Source organism: Hylaeus volcanicus, chromosome 3 (genome assembly GCF_026283585.1).
Source record: "Hylaeus volcanicus isolate JK05 chromosome 3, UHH_iyHylVolc1.0_haploid, whole genome shotgun sequence".
Lineage (NCBI taxonomy): Eukaryota > Metazoa > Arthropoda > Insecta > Hymenoptera > Colletidae > Hylaeus > Hylaeus volcanicus.
Genome location: NC_071978.1, coordinates 19,533,679 through 19,561,250, shown reverse-complemented (window position 1 = coordinate 19,561,250; position 27,572 = coordinate 19,533,679). Strand labels below are relative to the sequence as shown.

The window sequence follows — 27,572 nt, the reverse complement described above, 5'->3', positions numbered from 1 at the left end:
AGGTATAACACGTACATTATTGTTGATATTTTATATATTTTTGGATTTGTGCACATTTTCATACATTGTACCATACTTTCATTCAACGTAAATACATCAAACATCAATTTAATTAGGATTATTATTTGCATCGTATAATTTTAGTTATATATTAAAACTACAATGCAATATAACATAATTCATATAATGAAAATACAAATATTATATTTTATATAGTAATAAAATAAGAATATTTTATTTTCATAAAAACATCTAATATGAAAATGAAAATATTGTGCTTATATTATGTACCAAAGTTCCGTTTCTTATTTAAAGTGTTATTTCATTATAACAACACAGTAGCATATGTCATTTGCAACAATGCGTATTCAAAATATTTTTCTCTAAATTGTTATCTAGCTCTGCAACCAACAACAATCACCTATAAACAATATGTATATACACACACCCTAATATTACAATCACAAATACCCACCGCAACTCTCGAAATACGAATTTATTAGACCCTATCGGTCAATCAGACTGCGTTAAGAAATTTATAAAGTCACAAGAAATAATTTATGCAGCGATTCAGCAAAAGCACGACGACACGTTGGCTCGGTGATAATTTATCGCGGGAAACTTTTTACGGTGCTTCTGATAGTTAACGAGTCGCGCGATCGCTGGAGATTAGGTTTATCGCGCGCAGGAGCAATTTACACGACCGCGGAAAAGCAGTTAATTATTCTGATTAGCCTCTCGTAAGGTCGGATAACGCGAGGTTTCCAATAGAGGAACCGTGGCACGGTTCATGGGACGAAATAAATTATTCAAGTATGCAGTTCGACATTTACCTGCTTAGCAAATCCTATTAAACCTTTTTCTCGGCGATACGTGAAGCTTCGACTGGCTTTTGTTGTCTGGAAATGGAACAGTTGCGCAAAGAGAAAGGCGCCGTACGATGCCTCCTTGAATAAAGGAAAAGAAACTCTGTCTAATCTTTATACTGGTTCTGCCGGCTGGTTAACTGCCTTTGAGATTATTTTAACAGAGCCTCGTTTTCGCGTAATAAATTCGAATAGTCGCGTTCCCAGCGATAATTACGTTTTCGATGCGTGAAAATTAATTTACACGATCGAGTTTGCAGGTATCTCGCATTCAATTTACGATGAAAGGTCAAGATAGAGATAATTGTAATAGGACAATTAAAGTCATTATTTTTATTGAGAAAAGACACTCATTTTATATTCATTTGGGTAGTTTTTTTTAGCTAGGATTATGTTGCGAATTGGAGAAGAGGCATTTGAGGAAATTTGTAAATACCTCTAGCACGAGGTTATAGAGAGAAATAATAAATTATTAATGAGCCTTGGCCGCTCTATGATCTTTGGATAGAAAATGGAGTTTCCTTGATAGTGAGAGTATTAAAGTTTATGCATTGAATGTAAACTTGAACAATTTTATTCTTTTATGGAGCAAGAGAAAGTTAGGAGATTATTTATTTATGTAAATTGCAAAAGAAAAGCTTGGAAAACTAAATATTTCTGATTTCGGACTTTTCGAATTGTGAACAACATAAAAAAAATCGTCGTAAATATGTAATATATCTCATTAAATTGCGTAAGGTGTATTAATTCCATTAGTTTTCATTACGATTTGATTACTCATTCTTTGCAAAAGTAATTATAAAGCACCCTCCATTTTCAATCTAACATAGCAAACTGTCCTATATTGTTCCTCGGAAATCAATCATATTCAAAGAGAAAGTTATTCTTTTTCAACAGTTTCTTTTGTAATAAAAACACCTGGATAGGATATTAAGTGAAGTATATACACAGCAATGCTTGCAGTTTCCAAATATCGTTTTGGAAACAAGAATATAACAAACAACGGACTTATTATTTTTCAACGAAATGCAAGAATATGGAATTAATTAAGTTAATTATAAAACAGTACTTTTAATTCCATATTTCTGTTCGAGGGCTAATTTGATCGAACCCGATTATCGACAGAAAATTAAATTAACCCACTAACATATAACAACGTGCGAAACTCGCGGTGCAGAATTTGAGTCGGACATGAAAAGCACGGGTCGGATCATAGGTGAAAGGGTTAAATATATAAAGAGATAGACTTTTCAAAAATAACAACTGAAATTTCACCGTGGAATTTTTATAGTAAACTGTAGAAACGAAACTGTAACAAACGATGGGGAATAATAATCCTGCGAGTTGTCAACCGTGAAAGAAATGTCGGCGGAATATAAATAGTACAATAGAAGCACCGATATTATCTTACACGAACGGACAATCTGATCGAATTACCATCAGAATGCGGTATTGAGACATCGGTGCTTGCATACTCACCGTACGAAATAAAAAGAAATTCCTCCGAGTAAATAGGAACTCTCGCTCCCCCACCCCTTTTACTTTCTCCCTTTCGAGATTTCGATCGGGGTATTGCACAAACGATGAATTGTAATTCACGATTCATCGCTGAGGATGCTCGAAATAGTTGAATGACTTCCATTCGCGTGTTAACGGGACGGGAAGGACAAAACTCGAGGCGGAAGAACAAACTAAAAGTCAAGGTTGAGAAACGAAAATAATAACTACGGGAATAAAAGAGAGATGGAAGGCAGATTGTGGCGGGGAAATAAAATAAACGCAGGCTCTAAAAGAAGGAGAGAACAAATGGAGAAAAGAAGGCGAGACGACAAGTTAATTTAAATAATTCAGGACGGAGCTGTGGAAAATTTTATTCTAGCAATGGATGACGAATAAAAATATAAATTGGTAGTTTATTTGAGACGTTTATTGCATTGAATAATTGTATAGGTAACTTTTACTTTGGTCAATACTAAATATTCATTTTATGTTTAACATTTAATCGAATAACGAACTGTATTTATTATTTAATAAATAGACGGTGTTCTGGAGTTTATTTTCAAGCCTTCTTCGGGTTATAAATAGAAAATGGTTGTTATTCTAGAATTTAAGGAAAAAAGGAACTTGTAGAGTAAAATATAATATACATTAGGATGAGTTTAGAATAGGAGAAATAAAAATTAATACAAGAATTGATAGTGAAAAGAAGTACTTCGTTAATTACTTGATTATTAAAATTTCTTGATTAAGTGGGTATAGGTATATTCAAGTATTAGAAACTTCGCTATTAAAACTTTAAAAACTACATTATCCAAAAAGAGACATAAATGAAAGCAATCTTAAAGTTCTTTTATATAGAAAAACGTGAATAAATATGTCCTTTATCTTGTCTTCAGAAAATCCATTAACGTATGATTTAAAATCGATTAAGATCATACTAATAAAGTGTTGATTCTACCTGCAAGAATAAAAACAAAGGGTGGAAGTTAACAACAATTATGAGAATCATGTTTCAATAAAAATAATTATACAAAGCTGCATTCCTCCTTGAAAAAATTAAATAGAAACAAAACAACAGAAAAGCTAATTTTTACTCTGTTCAACCATAAGTATGAAAGTCACGTGGTCCACAAGACAAAAGGGGCATTCGATCTCGTTGAAGCATCTCCGTTATTTAGAATAAACACAAGATGCACGAGAAAACAAGAGAAGGAGCAAAAGGAAGTGGAAACAAAATCCAGGCCTACAAAAAACTCTGAACTAAAAACAAGTGGAAATAAAATTCAAGCAAGACAAGATACATAAAAGGACGAAGATCAACTATACAACGCGTGAAAGAGTGAGAGGGACAAATAGCGAGAGGGGAAACAACAGAGAGAAGATAACGTGGCGGTGGGGGGAGAACAAGAGAAGGGAGAGAGAAAAAATGTGACAGAGAGCCAGAGAGACGCGTGCAGAGAGGAATAGAGAAAGGACATTCCTGATTGTCCTTCTCGCGCATGGTGAACGGCACTTCCAAGGTCGCCGGCTCTGGGTTTTCCAAATCGCGGTCCCACATGACGAGCGACTTCCTAACTCTGTCCCACTCCCACTCGTCTTGACAGCGTTACGGTGAAAGAGAGACACGGCGCACGGGCGGGAGGGTGCAAAAATGACGAGGATTGCGTCGACGTAACTCCTCCGACGTGGAGTAAAGAAAAAAAAGCGCGTGCGTGTGATGTACAGGGTGAGTCAGAAAGAGTGACTGGCTCACTTGTGATTGCGATTTATGTGTGCACTTTTTGCACGTGGAAATTGACGCGCAACCATCATCCACTGGAAGGGACTGTCGAAGTATGAGAATGTTGCGTAGAGAGGATTAACGAGAACTGTGAAATTTTGAGAAGAAAAATTTTAGGAAAAATGGATGGAAGTGTGCAGAATTTATGGTACGATTGGGGATAGGATTAATGGTTTGTGGAGGAAAAATAGAGTAGAACATTAATCTTGAAAAGATTGATTTTTGGCCCACCTTGAATCTTTAAAGAAAGAATTTAGAATTTTGTTTTTTTAATTAAACGCAAGTTCAAGTTCGAGTTTGTGTATTGTAAAGAGTATGTAGTTGGTCTGTCAGCTTGACTGCTGCACTTAATACATCAACAGTAGTGCGAATAACTATAGGTTCGAATCTAAAATCTTTCTAATCCAAAATGATTATAATTATATATCCATAATTTTGTTTTGTAATTAAGTTTTTCTCATAAAACACAAATGGTATAGATTATAACTTTTTCCAAATTTTAAATGAATGTTTCACTGTGACTATGCTGACAGGGGTCTTTTGCTATTAAAAAATGAAATTCTAAATCCCCCCTTGGGAAAATCTTTGTAATAAAATGAAAAAAAAATGGTATTCAAAGAAGTGATTATTACATTAATATTATTGTCATGCACATGGAATATCAAAAGTATAGACCAATTAGTTATATCGATCAAATAAACTATAAAATTTAAGAATGGAATCGTACTTCAGTATATTGCCATTTAACTTACTTTTTTACTTTTTTATATCTTCTTTATATTTGAGAGTCCAATAGTATCGCAACTCCTGCAATTAAAGAATTCCTTTCCCTTTTGTATCTCCAACAATTACGATCAATAGAATTTATCGAGAATCACTGAGGAAGCAAAAGGGATAAATATTTATAGAATATTATATAATCCATAGAATCATGACAGCGCAACAGGATTTCTTAGGATATCTTGTGTAACTTCGTCTACATCCTACAAAATTATATATATTATACAAAATTCATAAAACAGTCCCAGTTGTATATAAATTTACCTGCATAGGTGTACATGTATATACAATCGTGACCTGTTAAGAAAATCTTGAAACTTAATAGTTATAAAATATACCTGAACATGGTGCTGCTATCCTAAGATCTGCAATTTTCTTTTTAATTTTGTAAAATAATGTACAAATACTTTACTAATTATTCATTAATCTAAACACGTGGCTATTTTTTTAAGATTATGATTTGCTTTCTACTCTGTCAAAATACTTTTAAAAAATCATTGATCAAAATATTAGGATAAACGCATAATTACATATTTGGAAAATATACATTACTCTTAATTACCAGTGAGAAAAAGATACTAAACATGATCTGACCTGATGTGTATATAAAATAAATGAAATAAAAAAACACACAGGTAAAATCACACAACGGTTAAAAATATTTAAAATAAATATAAAAATAGCATTAATTCACAACACAATTGTCCCTGTAATTAATAATATACATATTATTTCCATTACCGGTTACAAATTCATGGAATGCTTAATATATCCGTGAAATCGAGCCAAACAGTATTCCTTAGCGTAGGTGAGCCTGACCGCCGTGTTTTATAAATATCCATATTAAAATTAAACCACATTTCCATGAGAAACATTTGTTGCGTTCGTATCTTAATAAGGTATCGCTAAAATACGAAAATATACTCGCGTAAAAAATAAATCACATTCTTCTAGGTCGATCCATGGGAAGACGAAGAAATTAAACCGACGAAAATTATTATTATTATTATCCACTAAGATTGCTATTAATGTGCTACGCTGCATTGAGCCAAAAAAAAAAACATGTCGAATTGAGTAACCTCCTCCTTTTCGAAGTCGGTTAAAAAATGGACCAGAAATAGGTATCAGAGATCACGCGAATACCAGGACACTGGTGGATCGTTCAGTTTTTATAAAACGAACGATCGTTTAGTAGCTACGCTCCTCCGATATGTATCGATCGTATCGATCGTTATACGCCGGGGTCTATGGCTTTTTTATGCCTTGTACGTGGGCGATCAGCATTCTCCCGGGTGGCTAATTTAAAAGCGGAGCAAGGTTTTATCTTATCGTAAACAACGAATCGAGCTCCAATATCCGGAAGCACGGAGGCCACAGTACCCTGTACTAGTGTGCGTCTGTTAATTTTTTGTCTATGAATTCTTTTCTCCTTCGATTTAGGATAGTTCCCTCCCCTCTTCTTACGAGATACAAGCTGATCGATCGATACCCGTCGAAAGGAGAAAAAGAAAGAATAAATATCGACCGCAGGCGTCATTTTTCAAAAATCATTTCTCCTACTGACGTTCAAAATGCGACAGAGAATACGTTTAGTGTTTCTCGTCTGTTTGCAAAGAATTTTTGTTTCAGGACTCGGTTATTCTTTCTTGCTTCTTCCTCGTTTTCAGTTTCAATTTTAATTAGATATCTTTAGTTCTATAGAAGTATAATTTCTTAGCACACGAATAAATAGCTCAAAAAGTTGCCTAATTAATGATACTGTAGAAGTAATTTAATTGAAAATTGTTGCGCTCTTGCTGATTAGCGTCCTTGTCTGCTTGAAAAGAATTCATATTTCAGGTGTGAGGAATAGTTACTCTTTCTTTTCTTCTTCTTCAATTTCAATTAAAATCTTTACTTCTTTAGAAATACCATTTCTTAGCAATGAAATAAATACTTCATAAAGCTGCCTAATTGCTGATGGTCAAAATACGACAGAAAATACGTTTAGCGTCGCTCTTGTCTGCTTGCAAAGAGTTTTTGTTGCAGATCTTGCTCTCTTCTTCAATTTTAATTGGACAAAATCGTAGATTGGATAATTTTTTTAAAAATAATATTCCTTGGCACACAAAAAATACCTTAAGAAGTTTCCTAACTGATAATATTCCACAAGAATTAATTTCATTAAAAATTGCTGCTCTCCTTCTAACACTTAGAATAATATAGAAAATAAGATCACAATCCTTCGAAACCAAAATGTGGTCACAATACACGTAGGAATGCTACAGAGGGTCAAAAATTGTTGGTGTACCATACAATCCAACTGTTTTTCTTATATTTCATCGTTTTCAACCGTAAAACATCCACAAAACCCATAGGAACGCTATAAACCAACTAAAAATATCAGTGTTACATAGAATCCAGTTGTTTTTCTTACTTTCCGCAATTTTCAGAAACGTGACAGCAAAACAAAGTAAACAAAAATCCCATTCTACCCCACCTCCCATAATGACACGTATATTTGGTCGAGTTTCATCATGGAAAAAACCAGGCGCCGTGATAGACGGGCGGCATAAAAAATGATCGAGATCATATCGCGCGCGTGGACTCGCGATTGTTTAACAATCGATACCGGCTCGTGACTTCACGAGACGGTTTTCCCCGATACAAATCTTCGCACGCCGCGAAACGATTTTCTTATTAAAGATCGCTGCGATCGATACCGGTCGCGATACTAATGCGAGTCAAATCTGGTACAATAGGCACGGCACGAGACATCGAGTCCTGTTTCACTCTGGATAATTAACGAATGAATTGTTCGTTCGTGGCCGCGTTCGTCGAATGAGATTACTGCATTGGGGTACAAAACTGCGAAATACGACTGCTTCTTAACCGCATTCGAAAAGAAGGAGGTTACTCAATTCGACATGTATATTTTTTTGTTATCCTTACGATCGTATAACATAGGTATTCTATTTTCATTTAAGAGATTCAAAATTTTGATTCAGACGAGAGGAAGACAAAGGTTATGCTTAATTTTATTCGGGTTGAACGACTGTTGAAATATTTTCCTGTATTTACTTATTTTTTGATAATTACCGATTCTTTTTAATTCTGCCTATTAATATCTCTTCGATATACATGCCTCGGAGCATTATGATGCAAGATTGCATTCTCAATTTCAGATCAGAAGAAGGCAAAGGATATGTTTCATTTTTTATTTGGGTTGAACGACTGTTGAAATATTTCCCTGTATTTACTTATTTTTTGATAATTACCGATTCTTTTTAATTCCACCCATGAATATCTCTCCAGTATATATAGTTCAGAGCATTATGACGCAATCTTCATTGTCAATTCCAAATACCCGTGATCTGACTGCCACGTGTACGAAAAATCCTGAACGAACTGCGAATGCAGTAGTAACGGTAAACAGTTGTCTCGGCAGTTTTCGCAACAGCGTTTCTACGCGTAGTCACATTTAAGCGGGGAAACTCTAGTAAAATTAAAAAAGTGATTGATTATTTTATCGCATAAATGGATGTTCTAGATTCTTGAGAACGATCCTTAGCGATATTTAAAAATTCCAAGTCGAAATTCAATATTATTATGGATTTAAACCTACATATCTATATGCACCACAGAAATAAAACTTTAAACGAGTTTTTCTCAATGCTACTTGTTTGAAGTTTGTAAGAAATATGACTCGAAAAATATTTGATGAATCGATTTACGATACATTGCTGCATCTGAGTAATTAAATTTTACAGGAGTGGACCTACTTGATTCTAAATTTCCATCATTTACACAATGTTTACTGGATGATTGCGGCACAATTTGTACGTAAAAATGGTAACTTTTTGCATAGACTGCTACATTCATTCACTTCACCTTCTTAAAAATAGAGAAACAGTCAAATTCTTCAATGAGACCTATTTATAATTATTACGTTCTAATAAGTTTGAAAGTCGAAGAGTTTCTATCTTCATGAATTTCGAATATCTCATTGTACCAGATTTAGCTACAAATATTTTGTACAACCATTAACAAGAGCAGAATTTTTATTCTAAGAGACGTCCACGTTGCTCAAATTTGTACTTCAAAAAACAAGGCACGATGGAGCGCCCTCTATTTGGCAAAATTCTGTTTCTGCAATTTCAATTACGTATACAAACGTTTATAAAATTTCAAATAATTTCAGTGAATCGTTCGTTCCTAATAAATTGGAAATTGTTCATACCAAAGCCTTATTTTCAACGTTTTACTTGAGTCTCCCCCTCTTAAGCGGGGATTCAGGTAGCTATTGCTGCATGCGGATCAGGTCCGAAGCGTTTCTTCCCGAGAAACGCGGTTAAGTTCCGCGGCTGGCTACCTCGACCGCATAATCGAGTCTCGTTAATAATTGCCTCATTATTGCGCACCGTTGGCCAGCATCGCTTGTAGCCGAGATATTGGCAGTGTTCGCTATTAATAACACTTTGCCGCCCACGCATCGCCATTGTTGCGAGTGGGGTCCCGCGCATTACATCGGCGAGGATGCGCGCAACGGTCCAACAAAGGCGCGAAAAGCCCGCGTTTCGCATAATCGAACGATTCAATTCCACGGATGCGGGCATCGGTCGAATGGCGTATTCGTTTGCCCGACGCCATTCGACTTTTTCCAACCTTTGGAGGCCGACTCCGCTGTGAAAGAATGCGAGAAATTTCGAGGGACGAGGCTCGGAGCGTTACAATCGGTGCCAGTTGTAACGATCCCTGAATCGAGACGGAAATTTAACTCCGTTTCAAGCCTGCTAGGAACTCCTTTCGCTGATTAATGTATTTATTTCGTATTTCGTTCCATATTTTTTCATTGGGAATTATTTTTAGTATCACATCTTTGTTTTTCTAATGTTGCAGGAACTTTTCTTTTCTTATAAATACACTCTCATCATCTATTTTCTTTCCTGTGTTCTTCTATTTAAATGTTGTGAAAGTTTCTTTTTCTAACATTTTCTTTCCATACACTCATATGGAAAATTCATTACTTGTAATATCACATCTTTATTCTTCTATTTAAATGTCGTGGACATTCTTTTTTTCTAATAAATACATTTGAGATACATACTTCTTCATATTCTTAAATATAGAATTCTTTATTTGTAGTATACATTCTTTATTCTTACAAATTGTATATTTTAAAATTTTCTTTTTCAAATAAATATATTTCTCTCATATTTCTTTTCGCAACTTTATGTAGAGGATTCTTTATTTATATAATAGGAGTGTTCCTTTCTTATATTTAAATGTTTTGAAAAGTTCTTTTTTAATAAATAAGTTCATCATCTAATTTTCTTCATATTTGTAAATGAAGAATTCTTTATTTTCAATATACATTTTTCTTTCTTGGATTCAAGTGTTCTACAAATTTCTTTTTCTAATAAATATACTCATCATATATGCTTCTTCTATATTCTCACATAGAAAATTCTTTATTTACACTATCACATCTCTACTTTTATACTTAAATGCTCATATATTTTCTCTTCATATTTTCACCTGAAAAATTGTCTCCTTAAAATATAAATTCTTTTTATTCTCATTTTTAAACATTTTCAAAATTCTTTTACTTCTCCATTTTTAAAATACAGAAATGATCGAATTCTTTAATAAGGCGTATGTGTAATTATAACGTTGTAGTAAATTTAAAAATTAAAGACATGGATCGAAATATCTAGAAAAAAAATTAATGGGCACGGTAATAGAAGAAATGCGCTCGGTTTTCTATTTGATCGCTTTGAAGTTCGCGCGGCATCCTGTTTCTTGAGAAAACATATAATTCCGCTAACGCGACGGCCGGTTTACTTAATTTCTGATACGGAGACTCTTCCGCCAAGCCAGTAGCTTATTCCTGTTGGCAGAATTAACGAGCGAAAATGATTGCACTCGCTTTGAGCTGTTCTTTTAACTCTGCGTTTCGAATGATTGAAACCTATCAACTTTTTAAGAGAAACAACACTGCTACTTCCTTCGTACGTCTTCGTTAATTATTCATTCAATAGTCGCAAATATAATCGTGTTTGTCGTTCTGGTGTTGATAATATGCTAAGAAAAGCCGAATCATAAATTTCCAGAATACTAAAGTGAATAGATCTTTCCAACAGTGTAGCCTTTCTATTTTGTATCTACATCAGGTAATTAAAAATTGGTCGATATATTAAATCGTGTCGTTTGCTTTCTCGCAAAAAGTTCTGCTAAGAAGATAAAATATGAAGAATATTTATTAAAATTTCTTCGATTATATTGCAACCAAAACCTTTCAAATTTCTACAAGTATACATACAGTAGAAGAATCTTATAAAAAAGTAGTTAATAAAAAGAGTAGAAAAGAATAAAAGAGGCTAATAAAAAAGTAAAGAAGTTATAGAAGTTTACAAAGTCACGTCGTTTGCTTTCGCACGAAACAGTGAACAAAGCACAATATAAAGAATATTTATTCTTCAACCATAACCTAACAAAAACCCATCCAACCAACAAATGTACAATAAAAGAACCTCGTGGAAAAATAAAGGGAAGTTATACGTAAACAGATACCTCGCGTTAATAAGGTGTGCAAATTCGTTTTCGCCGAGGAAGAGAATACGAAACGGTGAAAGCGGTAAAAAAAAGGTGCTCGCCCACACCTAAGCCGCGAATGAAACAAACATGATCATATTTTCGCGAAAAGTGGCACGCTCGTGTCGCGCATGCTTAAGTAAAATTCGCATGATCACGTTAGACAGGGAATAGTTTCGTCTGAACTCAATTACAAGGAACATTACGGTGCGCGCATTAAAGTCTCCGTAAATTACGCACCAGTCCATCAGCTCGAGTCGGTTCTTAAATTACCATGCGTCCATTCGCTGTACCTCGGGCCTAAATATCGAAGACGGGGCTCGTGGTAACACGTTTCACACGCAACATTTTCGGTCGCATTTTATCGTGAAAGTTAATTTATTAATAGGTTGTAAATAGTTGTGTCTCGCTTTTCTACTTGTAATTAGGTATTCTTATTTATATAGATTGGTGGTTATTTCTATTTGTATTGAATTCTGAGCTTTTTATACATGTACAAGTTGACACCAACGAGAAGGTATTATTATCGATATTTTTATTATTATTTATCTAGAGATTAACTGAAACCGTCACTCTGTTTTGGGATATTGTTAAATGCGTTTAAAGAGACATGTTTGAGCAAGTAGAACTGTCCTTAAGGAAAAGAAGACTGAAAGACACTTGATGGAAACAGTGAAACTTTTTTCATTCTATTATTTTGGCATTCTAGTGGTTCAGTCTATACATAAGCTGATTGATATTAATAGTCTTCTTGTTTTCATCTAAAACCAAACATACTATCGAGATAGATTCTTTCTCATCACGTTTTTTAATTTAGAAAAATTAGAGAAGTATGTTTTTCAAAAATAATATACGTTAAATTATACTACCCAAGGAATTCGTCTAAAATCAGGTTATCCCACATGTTCATTCCACGAATTGTATTTATATTTAACAAAAAACTATTAAGTCGTTTCAAAAGTTCGTACTGCAGATTGTGTCAATATTTAATTAAAAAATTACAGAAATCCTATAATGACGATAAAATGACCATGTCAGAAAGGTGGGGAAATATGTAAAATGAGAGAGATTACTTTTTTTTATAACACTTAAGGGTGTATTTCACATATAATATTAATTTGATTAGCAGTAGTACAAGTGGCATGAACTTTTAGGACGACCTAATACAATTTCATAGCAACAGTATAATAACTTCGCCAGAAACGTAGAAAAATATCGTAAAAACGAAATATTGCGTTCTCTTATAACACTAAAAGGTACGTTTCACATATTAATTAGAATAGCAGAAGAATAAGTGACATGAAGTTTTAGGATGGCCTGATAATTTGCATCGCGACTCGTCTTATACTTACAAAAACGAAAGTCAAATCACAAGGAATCCTCAAGTATCAAACTACCCCCTCGTGAATATAGCCCATAAAAAGCTTCAAAAAAAAAATAAAAAAAATCACGCCAAGTACATGAAAAAGTCGAGGACGAAAAGGAGTATTATCAAATAAATCACAAAAAATCAAACTACCCCCTCGTGAATATAATTGGTACCGTCTCCAGGGTAAGTGTACAATCCTGGGAATCCCATAACGCGCAAATTCACGTTACACACGAGGCCGTTATGGTTTTCCTGGTGGAAAAATAGCGCGGGATCGTTTGCGATGTGAAATTCAGCCGGTACGAGCCGTCCAGGTGTTCGTAACGGCAACAGGTCGAATTTATAACGTCCACGGGGTTATACGAGGAGAAACACCGTGCTCTCCTAGGACAAGGGCCCCGCGAAGATCCTCCGAGCTCTATAAAACGCTTAATAACGCGGCCTTAAGGCTCGCTCATGGCAGACAAAGGCCGACCAGCCGTAACTTCTTCACGGTGATGCACCGACGGCATTACCAAGCCACGTTATGCCCCCATTATGCGGTATTATGTTACTATTTACGCTATCGCGACTCCCTATTTATTTGTCTTGCCTCGCCTTCCATGTTTGCTCCTTCGTCTTCCTCCCGATTCCTCTATTCCTTTTTTTTTCTTTCTTTATTCTTTGCCCCGTGTCGCTCGTGGCTCGCCACGGAGCGAGTCAGAGGCCACCGTCCCCTTGTAACGGTATCAAATTTGTGAAATAAAAAGGATCGTGATCCTTTATGGAGCGGAGGAGTCCGAGAACTGGTATCATGCCTGGCGGAAACAGTTCGAACGTAAGGGAATTTAGTTATCGTTGGCGAATGTTGTTCACCGATGCAAGGAAAATGTTTTTGTAGTGTAGGTACTTACAGACGGGGTCATCCTAAATTATACACTTTTTATTTTATAGGTAGCATAAACAATATTTATTGTATATGTAATATTTTCATAAGTTTCAGTTGCTTAGTCTAATCTTTTCAGTCTTCGCGTCCATTATTGAGGACACAAAATTTAAACTAATAAAATTTTACGTTATCATTTAGGGCGAATGTCCTTATTCTTGCTAATGAAGAAAGACCAGTTTTCCTCGAAAACTACACTATTGAGCCTTTTTTTTCCCATACTAATTTTAATCCGAATTAACCCTAAAAGTTAAATTACATTAGTACGAGTGAAAAAAATAATTTAGGTCTAAAAAGGCTAAGATGTCAATATTCGATGTGGTTCTATCTGAAAAATGCTAAATATTGAAGAAAATCAGTGGAGAGGAAAGGATTAGAAATAGAAAGAAAATTCTTTTCTATCGAGCCCACTTGAATATCAACAACAAAATCACTGAAAATCATTTTAAATAAAATACTTAAAAAATAAAAATAAAAAAGAATTCAATTAAGAATGAAACCGAGAGTTGCTGTGAACAGATTGAAGAACAATGGATGTGAAAATCAGAAGAAATTCTACTTATTATATTAATTAAGTCTTTCCAGTGTACTTAACAAAAAGCAAGGAAGCATTGTGTACTTCGTCGCTTCGAATCGTTAATTACAAACAATGGATTTGCAACTTTCCCATGCACAGAAACGCGAAAGGTTAAACCGAGAGTATCGACCGACCATGAGTCCACCTTTGTTTTCTTTATCGTTCCGGGCGAATCCAAAAAGTGGCATACTGGTGGAAAGAAGTGAGACGAAGCAATATCGTGCTGCGAACCTGTTTAATAAAGAAGCCCAATTAACTGTACAACGATCTGCGCTGAAACGTAAGGCGAATGCTTCGAACGTTTGCTTTAATTCGCCATAAGTTAGGAGCCATAGCTCGTGTAACTCGTGCTCGTGCAACATTGTTTTATTTTTATCGTTCTTTGAATCTACTCTCTTAAACATTCCTCTCGTTGACACTCTGGATCTGTTGATTTTATTATGCGCAGAATGTGCCTCTGAATATTATTTATTTATTGCACTGGTTTCGCGTACTCTGACCTGAAGGAGCGTTTACAGTGTTATTCTATAGATATATAGTCGAATTAGTTTAAAGTTTCAATGTCTTTCGTGTTTTATTCACGATTAGATCACTGAGTTATTTGAAATTTTGTGTTATCCTTTCCCTAATCATAATTTACTAAAAATTGTTAACGTTCATAAAATTTCAATCACAATCTAATTTCTGAATTATTTGATATTTAATAATTATTTGGTATGTTTGAGATTTTTGTAATTCTTGTCCTAAATTTAACAAAAATTATGACTCCATCTCAATCTATCAGGTTCAATCTAAATTTGGCCACTACATTATTTAAGATTTCAAGGACCTTTTATCACGCTTTCCCTAGCCTCAATTTATTCATTTGTTCATCGCTGAATTATTTAAAATTCTTCGTTACCCTCTCCTTGACCACAATTTAATAAAAATTACCAAAGATTTTCAAGTTTCACTCAAAGTTTGATCACTAATTATTCTTTACTTTGCTACTTTTAATTACTCTTCCTCCAATCTCAGTTTAATCTAAATCATCAACGTTTTCCAAGCTTAATTCAAAGTTCAATTCCCAAGTTACGTAGATTTTTGTGATTTTTGCTGGCCTTTCGGTTAATATTTTACGCAATCATCGCAATTAGGTTCCAGTCGATCGCGCGTCGGTCAACAAACAGAAAGGAGCGCTCGTTGGAGAACTCGGCGAAAGACAAGCGTGAGAATAAGGAACTGCAATGGGCTCGTAGTTATGTTTAGTCATTAATGTCCGCAACAACGTCGTTTAACTATTCGAACGTAGCGAACACGCAGCGGCCCACGATTCTAAGTGTGGATACCGCGTCTTGTTATCTCGCATCTTTAACCCGTCACGTGGACTTTTCGTTTTGCAACATCATGCACCGGTGCAACATCATTGTACCGTGCTAACGCGTTTACGTCAAAGCTGGGGAACCTCGATGCTATGTGGAACCGTTTCCACCGTTAACACTAAATTTACGGAGATTTTTTATCAGTGGACGGCGGATTTTATACATTTATAACGTACATTAATATATACAGAGTGTATGTTGAATATATTCTACAATTAATATAATAATATCCTTATTATACATAAGTACATATATGTACGTTTATGTATAATACATAAGATCCGCAGACTACTTATTAGATTTCTATTACTGAAGTAATGCTTCAACAAGTAAGGTCGATTTATTAAAATTATTCGTTTAAATACTTTTGCTTGGTATACATGTCAAATTGGGAAAGAATTTTTTATTTTTACAAATCTATGTACATTAAAATATTGACAACACATCATTATCGAATGTAGTATCATTATTTTGACATGTGTACTATGTGTATTGCCTGAACATTTTATTAACCTTATTATAGTTTGCTGATTGCAAAACTCATATGACACTTTTTAAGTATCCTAGATGGATTCGCAAATAAATGATAAGAAAAAGTTATTCCATTTCGTATAAAAAAAAACTTTAGGAGTTCGAATCACCATATATATTTACAGTATAAATAAAAAGGAAGAACTCGTTAAATATTTGCAAAACACCAAAAGAACGAATATATTGACATGCAGTATGTATATAAACAGATTTGCTTGGCTTTCAAATAATTTGAGGATGATTGGGTTAAGCTTGCTGAACCAGTAAATTATTTAATAACGAAACTATTTACTAACAGTATCGTATTAACATGATAACATGTGATGATTGTTTATCAAGCTTCGTAACGTAATTAAATAGCGTAACAAGCTTGCTTCTTATATATTTACGATACAGAATGAAAATAAGCCGATAACATTTATCGCGCTTGTTACGTCGAGTTGTGTTCATTACTTTGCCGTAACGATAACGCATAATACAAAATACATAATAAATCTTTATTATGTATTACGTGTTATCGTTGTCGTGTTTCGATAGTACATCTTAATGACCGAGAGTATTATATAAGTATTTTAGACATTTGAACGTTAGTTTAGTTTTACTGTTTTACTTTAGAAGATTATAATTTCTGTGCTTGTTTATAAAATTTATCAAGGTGACGTGGCTTGTATTTTATTTTGAGTATTAGTTGGTATTCTCTGTGTATTAACGCGAGTACATTGTTATACGTAATAACATCTACAGATTGTTTTATTTCATATTTTTGTGTTAGTTTTGAGTTTCATATCAACAGTTTGCAGTGATTTGTTATTTAAAAATAAATTAGCTCAGGGGTTAACGAAGTGTTATGTTAATTGTCGTTACTTAACATAATACTTTCACATTCAGAATTGCGTGGTTGCATTTAAAAAATAATTGCAAGTGCATGTTGCACTGTTACTCTTATGAATATTAAATATATTTTTCTAATTGCAAATATGTTGTAAAAGGATGTCTGGCTCTGAATAAATTATGCACATCTTGTTCTTATACTAACTAAATCACATTTAAATAAAAAAAAGCTACATCTCTTACCGAAAGTCAACAAAAGACATAATCGATGCAAGCATAATTTAAACAATTACATTTGGAACCATGGACAAAAACAAAATTATCAAGAACAAAAGTAACATTAAATTCTAATATTTATCACCATTTTCAAATACCATCCACAGTAAAGTAAACCATATGAAAATATGAAAACGTAGCGTTAAATTCCATTATTTATTCAGTTCATTTTTATGCCTCGTTTTAAAAATTCCTTTTTCTACAATTTCTATTATTTCTAAACGTACGTAGTGATTTTTCGAAGGTTTCTATACTTGCTTTAACTATAAATACATACGTGTCGAAGCTTCTATAGAATTTTCGCACGTATCTTACTGGCAAAGTTTGATGCACTGTTACTCGTCGTCTCGATGTGTAGGTGTGCATTCCTTATCGAGCGAAGAAAGGCAAGGGAATAAGGAGGCCCGTTCTCGCGACCGTGTTTAGTCAACGTTATTGCCATTCGGAATCTTTAGCTATTTTACCGTGTCGGCTTTCCATATAGCAACGCCAGAAAGGTGCAACGCCGATGGTTCGCGCGGCGCACTTGCATTCTACGCGCATAAGTTATGCACATTATCGTTATGCGCCAGTTCGGGCATAATTTCTGCTCTCAAGTGGTTCGGATACACGCGCCAAGGCGATTCGCGTTGGATAGAAACTCTGATTTCAATTTCTTTTTCTCACTGTCGCGAACCTTACCGCCTCTTCAGGTATTTCTTATTCGTACCGTCTACCGATCTGTTTCGTCTCCCTTTATGCCGTCCACTCTTTGACATGTCTTTGAACTTGAATGCTATTCAGGTCCCCACGTAACCACCTATCGTCATAAATTTGAAAAGTTCACGTCTAGATAGGAAATTTCAAATAAAAAATTAGAAATAAATAGTCCGTTGAAAAACAGAAACCAACATTGAAGTATGGCTTGTTTTCTAAATGTTGCGACGTGTGTTTTATATATTTATGCATTTGTACACATTCTTGTATATTTTCATCTGCAATCTAGAGAGAAATAATGTAGTAAAATTCGATAAAAGGTTTTTTAAAGGGAAGTTTAGGATTTCTGGGTTTTAAATCAAACCCAAATTAAAGAACTGAGTCTTTATATTCCTTACAATTTTTTTTTATTTCTTTGGATACGAATAAAGAGTCGCATCAACTACTGACATGACGGTTTACTAGCTACTTCACTTGAGTTATTGCCAAATTTTGGTCAATAAATTGGTGTCCTTCAGAAAAGTAATAACTTTCGTGATATTTTACGACGCGAATGATTTTTTAATTGTTGGATACAAATATTGCTCTTCGTTTTACGTATTTCACATATTTGGTCGAAATGTATTCAACTGCCTTACAATTTTTGTTTCGGTTTCTATCTCACAACTTTATTGTACTTCGGCATTAAATGTCCACCTTCCAATTTTTCTTATATTGATATATCGCAGTGTAAAAAACGTAATAAAAATATGAGAGCAGAGCAGGAAAAGTCAATTACATAAAAAGTATAAAAACATAAATTATAGATATATAAATGTAGAATATATTCTATTAATATTATAGATTATTATATTATGGATATATTATAGGTACATTAATATAGTATACAATCTCTTGCCTTGCTCTCATATTTTATTACATTTTGTAAATATTAATCACATCTAGATTAGTACCTGCTTAAATTACGCTAAGAAAATGATTCAAATTAGCTCTGAATTGGATGACGTAGTAAACAGTGAAACGAACAATTAGCTTATATTTCAATGTCACCATTCTACTCTTTCAATGACGTCTCTTTACATCACTTAAACGGATTGTGTACACGTACCGTTAGTCTTCGTCTTGATACAAGTATTCAAATATGCACCAGATTTGCACCTCAATGATGTGCATCTGCATACACTTTTCTCGCGCCTGTTACCTGTCACGATTTTAATAGCTCATGAAACACAGCAAAATGAAACGTGTCCCAAGGAAACGTTCATTTGAATGTTACAAATCGAAACAATGTTAGGGTGACCCTTTTGTGGTTTATAGTTCGAATCTCTTCGTTTGAACGTACGTTCGCGTTGAGAAAACAAAAGGAATTATCTCTGCTGTACGAGTAACAAACGGAATTGTATATTTAAATTATATGCGTTCTTGAACAAAATTTCGTGTGAACGATACACAACTGTTTATTTATTACTCATTGAACGAAAATTAGATTTGGATTACAATTGAAAAACTTCTCAACGAACAAGTAAGAATTTACAAACTATTTAATCGAATAGAGGTCACGAATAAATTATTTCAATTTGATTTAATTTTTTATATCTTATGTCAATAAAAATTTGTAGATCTCAAATGTTCTAATCTTGTAATTTTAGTTGTTTTAATATTAACTCTTGTGATATTTAATGAAAAATTAATATTGGAAAATATTGGAAAATAAAACCAAGATATAAAATTATAATATAAGTCTGCGATCGAATCATAAAGTCTAATAATTTTAGTTCTTCTGACATCAACTCTTATAATATTGAATGGAAAATGAAAATATTGAAAAACAAAACGTCACAATTTACATTATAAATCTACTATTAAATAACAAAATCTTGAAATCTTGAAGGCTGTAATCTCACGATCTTAGTCCTTCCTATAACAACTCCTATGGAATGAAAAATGAAAACATTGAATTCTTAGTAACTGAGCAATTCTCAGAGAAAGAAACTCGTTATCTCAATTCCCCCGATATTAATTCCCGTGATAATGAATGAAATACAAATACTGGATACTGGAAAGTGAATTCGAGATACAATTCATATTACGAACCAAACTTTCTATCTTATCGATTTAACGATCAATTTTATGAGATCGCGGCAAACACGAATTTTCGAATTTCATTGATAAAAATTCGAGCGTCTTATTATAATACGTCTTATTACAGTACGCTATAGATCGCATTGAAACGATAATGACGTGTATCGAAAGCTTCGATCATAATTGAGCTTACACGGTATCCTTGGGGCAATTGAAAATAATCCAGGCAACATCTAAGTAATCCTCAAACGGTTCTTGGTGGAACGGAGAATCTCTCGTCCTTGCCGACAAGGAAGAGGAAAATGTTAGTCGCGAAGAATGAGAAATAAAGTTGCATTTTTTTTTCTTAACGTTAAACTATATTTGTCCTTGTATTTCCGCGTAAACTGCGAGCAGGTTCGTATGCAAGTTTATGACAGGCGTTAAAAGCAAAGTGAAATGAAAGAGTACTTGAGTCGGATCGTATAAACTTGGAGCAATTTTAATAAAAATACGTATAATACTTACAACAATAAATTTGACGTCAAAAACATTTCACTCTCTATCCAGTTCAAAATTACAAGTTTGACTAAAGTACAATCATCATACTTGAATTAGTATTGTCCTTGAATTTAAGTTTAGAATTGAGTTGATATTTTGTTTGTAACGGGAGAAATAAATATACATATCGTTCAAAGACGATGCATTTGCATTTTAATTTAGTATAGTAATTCGTTTACTGAATATCAAAGTGTTAAAAAAATATTAATTTTTGTTTGGGTTACTATCAGCAATTTTTATATTCAAAACATGTTAAATTTTTAACACTTTTGGCCTTCACTTTCATGTCATATTTAGTGAAACATTTAATTTTTATAGTTTTCAGATATGCATACAAGTATATTCGAAAGAAAATCGTACTCTTTTTAAATATAGTGTACATGTATTTATTCATAGTTATTTTATTGTAACTGTTCATATAAAACTCCACTGTCTAAGCAGACATAGTTTGAATAATCATTATATCAGGACTCCAATGTGAGTCCTCTTTGGTAAAATTATAAACTTAAAAACATATAAAATTGCAACAATAAGTAAGACCTAAACAGAAAAGACCTTCTATATAAAAATGTAGAAATACAAATTACGAATATACTGAATTGCTAAGTAAAGTAAAATTGTAAGATGAAATTGAAACAAAAATTGTAAGGGACATTGCCGATCAAGAATATTAATTTTCTTTCAAACAAAATGTAAGAAATTTAAATAAATGTCACAGTCACCAAAGCACCACCGTTTCCAGAATCTAAAAAATATCACGTACAATAGATTCGATTTCCTCCGTTGTACAAAGTAGATTCGAATTTTTGCGACACCGCGTCGATTTCGGCGGGAATAAACCGTGCGCCTCCTATTGGGTGTTGAATAGGCCCAGAAAATGGGTGGTGGGACGATCGGAAGAGCAGATGATCTTAGACGGTACGCAACTGTCACGGATAGTACACGTGTTACGGAGCCGCGGTCGTTCACGTTCGGTTCAGGTACTCGACCGCCCGCGTAGTCACGTGAGATTTCGAAGTGAACGTTCAAAGAGCATTTTCGTAGGTTCGAGACATCGAAGCCTGGACTGTATCACCGTGTCGTTCTTCCGCGGCGAACAATACCAGACGGTGTACACTTCCGAGTGGTGATTCGTGTCAAGTGAATACCGTACGTGTCTTTGGCAAGGAAATAATTCTTTAAAAATTAACGGTGCTAGTGAAATTTTGTGCGACGAGAATATTTGGAAGAACAGTGTCTGAAATTGGCGAAGAAGTTACACGAAATATTCGTAGTGTGTTGACGGAGCCAAGAAGAATGACATCCAATGGAATACTTCCTTTCGTGTAAGGATATTTTTATCAGTGAGTTTTAATGTATACGTGTCTTTCGATTATTATATTCTTTATAAGGAAACTTGATGATGAGTGAACTTTAAAATAGATTCTTTTATTTTTATATATCGGTGGGCATTTTTATTAGTAAATTTTAGGACAGAGGTATCTTTTTATCATTCCATTTTTGATGTACAAATTAATGGACTTTTATATCGGTGAGGTTTAGGAGAGTTGTTTTTCTATTATCATATATATATATATTTTTTTTTATGTGAAGGTTATTTTTGTCATTAACTTTTAGGGCGGACTCTATTATTTTATTTTTTTTATGTATAATCTGAGGGGTAATTCGTATCAGTGAGTCTTAGATGAGAATTGTTTCGCTATCATTATATTTTTTAGAAGAATAATTTTGATCAGTGAATTTAAGAACAGGCTGAATTATTTTATTCTTTTTATATATAAATTGATGGGTAATTTTTATCAGTGAGTCTTAGAGGAGAATTGTTTTTCTATCGTTACATTTATTTAAGTAAAAGTGAAGAGCATTTTTATTAGTGCATTTCAGACCAAATGTACAATATCTTTCTATTAATATCCTTTTTTTTTTTCAAGATTTAGAGGGACGTTTTTACGAGTTAGTTTTGGGATTCAGGCATATCTCTATATTACCATATATATTCTTTTAAGTATTATTTCGAGCAAGTATATGGCTCAGCATCGTTGCTGGTGTTATTTCTCGACTAACATTGTTCCATCGAGGTTGAAGTAATTAAACTTCGCATTGAATTTCAATCTGTTGTTCTCAGCGTGTCTGCAGGCAATCGATTTTCATTCGCCGGGCGTAATTTATTCCCGCGGTTACGTGATTCCAGAAAAACAACTTTGTAATCGATGTTTTCTCATTACTTGTCATTTCGTCGTTACTTCCCGCGATTTCATCGTACCGAGATTTATATCAATCGCTCCCTGACCCTCGTTCGGTTTCCCATTATCTGATTCACGCCTTCCCAGAATTAATCCCCTATTGCGTGAATTCTATCCTTCGAAAAACGAAGCGATTTCTTGGCCGTTTGCGTAATTAATATCGCACGTTCATGAATTGTACAAAATTATTCGTCGACGTCATAAAATATCATTAGACGATTCAATGAAATTTCTTTAATGAAATTTATGAAAATTTATGAAAGTACAAAAGGGTGTTGCAAGCAGTACATGAAATCAACAAATTGTACAATAACAGTTTAAATCTATTATAAATTATCAACGTCAGATGCAACTATTATTTTATCATGTATCGAAAATGATACATTCTTAATTACACGTAGACAAAAAAGGTATTGGTAATGAAGAGTATGATTTACGATTAGTGTATGAAAAATAAGTGGAAATGTAGAAATACATCTTTCTAGACAACAAATATTTCAACATCGTTAAAAGGAAGGACCAGTTATATTAAAATTTACATTCATATTTTCTCTATACATCTTAACATTAATTTTAATTTGACTTACTTTTGTCCACGTATTGAACATATCGTTTTTCATAAGTGATCAAATAATTTGTATTACATCTTTAATTGTTAAGATGGAAATTGAAAGAATAATTTTGATAAATTCAACTCTGTTTATGTACTAATAATTTATGCGACAACGATGAATATCAATGCAAATACTGCTTGCATGATCGATACCTTAGAGCAGGGATTCGAACCTTAACCCGTACCGGGTTCCGGTACTTCGTATTACAGAATAACCCATCTAACCAGGTAACACAAGACATCTGTAACCCGAGTAACCCGGTTAACTTGGTTGTATGCGCGTTATAATAATGCATTAAAAACCATAGTTATTACCATGTTTCTAAACGGTAACCAATTTTATTTCAATATTGTCTGTTTTCTACTCTACTTGTCCATCCACGAGAAAAAGGTCATGCAAGTGCTTACATTTACTCGTATTTATTACTCGTTTATTGTACTTATGTAGCAGAACGGGGACGTAAACACTTGGCCAGCCCTCTTCTTGCGGACGAATAGTACATGTATTGGCATAAACAGTCACTTGAAGGAATCCCTATTTTGACCGGACGTGTTATGAGTTTTCTGGGAACTCCAACACTAGCAACTGTGACAACCAGGCGAATGATAAACATTCGTCAGTCTTGCCTTAGAACGTGTAGTGAACGTGTGTGTCCTACATTCATTATATACTCGTACATTTTAAACAATCTAGTTTCATTTGATTTTAATATTGCCTGTAAGTTCTCATATCTTTGACTTGTCTGGGTGTCTAGGATGGCTTCTTCTACTAGTAACCCACTCCGAGCAGGTTAACCCGCTCTTCCTACAATTCAAGAACCGTTTCTTCGTGGTTAGTATGAGTTACAGTAACATTCCCTTCATTAACCGGGTTTGGGTTAGGGTTCAGCAGCGGTTCAAATCTCTGCCTTAGATTTATCTGAAAATATTAGTAAGCGCAAAAATACTCCTTTCCTTTATAGAAATTATTAGCTTCTCGATTAGACACATTATGCGATAGAAAGTTACTGCTATCGTCTCAGCTGTTACTTTTATCGTAAAATATGAAAATGAGGAAACTTTTCGTTTATTGAATATGCAATTTTCCGAAATTTCACTCCCGATGATGCGCAAACGGTTCACGGGAAGACATTACGCGATATAACTGCAAGGCCAATTGCAATTAATCGATTTCATCCGGCAATTAGATTTATTATGTCAGTCGTGCGTGCTCGCGGTGCCAATTACTTTCCAGTTTATCACTGTGTTATCATTCTCGTCGCGTATCGCGACGATTCAAAACGCTCAGATGACTCTCGGCTTTCCTTTTTCAAAAATCTAATCTCGCAATTTTACCTTTTCGATAAACTCGAAGCATCGATTAACGTTGACCCGCACTTTTTCCTTGCTTCGTGATATCCTTGAGGCTATTAACTTACATAATTACTTAGGAGGAAGATAGATTGGATACAGTTACGAATTATTATTTTTTGTTATGAATTTTGTGTAGCCTTTGTAAGATTATGATGTTTTGAAATTTTGAAACAGTGTCGAGAGTTCAGTGTCGTTCACTGATTCGTTTATGTTTGTAATCATTTTTTAAGCACAATGACATTGGATAAATACAGTCGTAACGAATTGTTTATTATTTGTGTTCAATTTTTTCGATGAATATTTATGCTCATTTTCGAATGTTCGTGTAGAATAACCTACATTAAAGAGAGACAATGTCTAAATTTTATAGAGAAATTGTTTAATTGTATTTATCATTATATAAAATCGTATAAAAAATGAATTGATTCAAATAGGAATTTCTAAATTTTCTTTAAAATCACTCAACTTTTATTAAATAGGAATTATTTGTAGCTTTACAGGAAAGTCTACACTACTATTGAATAGAAAATTTCGATATTCAAACTGAAACTATGTTGAATAAATGTTGAATGTAAACCAATATACACTTTAGATTTTATTTACAATCAAATTAAAAGTACGATTTCTTTTTTAACGAATGTCAAGAATCGTTTCAATAGATTGAACTGATTTGTTACGACTACGCCCGTGCCATTGAGTTTAATATAAGCTTCCTTTAATAACTTTTTAACAACAAACAGCTTTCTTCAAATCATTTGTCTTCTACGAATAATCTGTGTATTGCAGACTTTATTATAAATGTTCTTCCTAAAGGAATCGAAACATAGAAGCCAAACACGTTAATATAAATAAATTATTACTTTCAGATTTTTATTTTTTGATTATAAGGAGAACTTCAATTTCGAAAGCTAAAATTCTTTTCCTGGATAAGTGTAACGTTTTATTATTGCATTGTACGTTTAGTTTATGCTTCATGCCCTCTTGAGTAGAAAAAGAAATAAGTATTTAAAAATTCATGAAATAAAGAGATTTAAAGAATTCCAAATTCAACAAACGAATTTAAGCCAGAAAAGTTTAAATTCCCTCCTACAACCTGTAAACAAAAGACCTAGCAAACAATTCCATTTAATTCCGAACCCAACTCTCAGCACCATTCCAAATTCCCCCTATTCTTAACATTCTCCTAATTGCTTTCAATCCATCACTGTCAGAGAACCGCTAAACAAACTCGCATCGACGCACGGTAATTGTATAATGCGTTTAGCGTAATTATCTCGACGAAAGAATACTAATCGATCGTTCTGACGTCTTATCTAATGACTCTGGCTCGTCATCGTTCCAGCGAAATCCGCGACACGGAGTTTCAGATGGAAGATTAAAAGCGATCGGCTACCGTTACATCGTTCGCAAAAACAAAAGCGGAAATGAAAAGTACAAGAGTGAATCCGCGACACTGTTTATCGGACGATCGGCCGTCGAGCTCGAGATTCGGTTCGATCGTGTTAGCATCATCGATCGGGCACCGCGATCGCGGCTCGTTCCACGACGCGGATGGTAATGATCTCGGCGAGAAGTATGCGGATCGGCGCAGAATGTCGTGACAGGTAACGGTACAATCTTGTGACATTCGAGGCTTATTAATATTACGTCGCGTGTTTCGTTCTTTCGTGGAAGTGTATCGAGCGAGATTCCTGAATGCGAAATTGTCCGTCATTTTAATGGCGTCGGCAGTGCTCGTTAACGTGACACGGGAAGAAAGTTGAAAGTAACGTCTACGAAACCAGCTTCTTGTTGCCTGGTACCTACGTGTTTCTTTTCGATGCTCGAGTATGGGTTTCGTACCGTGATATATAGCAAGGGGGGACAGAGAAGTGCGGGTTAAAGGAGGTACCGGTATTTGGGAATTTGTTCGGACTTTAAGGAAAGTTTAATATTAATATGACATACGTGGATAAAAGTACATGATGCGAGAAGCATTTCTGCTCATTTTCATGACTATATGGCAATCTTAAGATAAATATTAATTCTTCTTTTCACATGGCTTTATTTTTCGTCGCAGCTACTGCTTGGTAATTAGCGACGGATTTAATTGGACACTTTCAGCAGTCTTTTTATTCTTCATTTGTTCCATTGTGGACACTTTTGGCTACCATTTGTGGGTCATCATCAGTGCAAATTTATATCTTTTTTTATTTTTAGATACGTCTCTGTGTATGTAGTATGTAATAACAGCGAACATTTCCTTTCATATTAGATATGTATGCATATATTAAATATTAAATGTACATTATGTGCATTGTACAAACTACAAATATGAAGGAACATGTTCGTTGTTGAATAAACTATGCTCATCTTACTCTTATCGTTTTATCATTTCATATTATATTTATCATTTGTATAGTTATTTCAGTGTAATTGTTCATGCAAAAGCAGCTTGCCTCATTGAAAGTCAACAGGAGAAAATCTTCATAAATATTGATAGTAAAAATATAGAAAAACGTAACAAATGAAACCAGACCAGGAAGAACTATAATAGTTACATAGAAATATGAAAACATAAATTATGAATCTATCAAGTTCATTAATATAACAAAAACTATCAGTCGAAAATATTAAAGTACTCTACAGTTGTGACTCGTATATTGCCAATAAATAATTGTGTATTTACAATTCCTC

At 33.9% G+C, this 27,572-nt stretch overlaps 1 protein-coding gene across 8 annotated transcripts in view; it reads left to right on the top strand.

Moving 5' to 3' along the window:
* LOC128873253 (DNA-binding protein D-ETS-4) overlaps positions 1 to 27,572 on the top strand; it is a 159,180-nt gene that overhangs the window by 55,588 nt on the left and 76,020 nt on the right. The window contains exon 1 of one of the 8 annotated variants that reach the window (XM_054116690.1): positions 21,578 to 22,012. The exons of 5 other annotated variants lie outside the window; for them this stretch is intronic. The gene's annotated coding sequence lies outside the window, so the exon portion shown is untranslated. Of the gene's footprint in view, positions 1 to 21,577; positions 22,031 to 24,281; positions 24,376 to 27,572 lie in introns of those variants that run through there. 2 more of the 8 variants (XM_054116689.1, XM_054116691.1) reach the window with 2 other exon arrangements.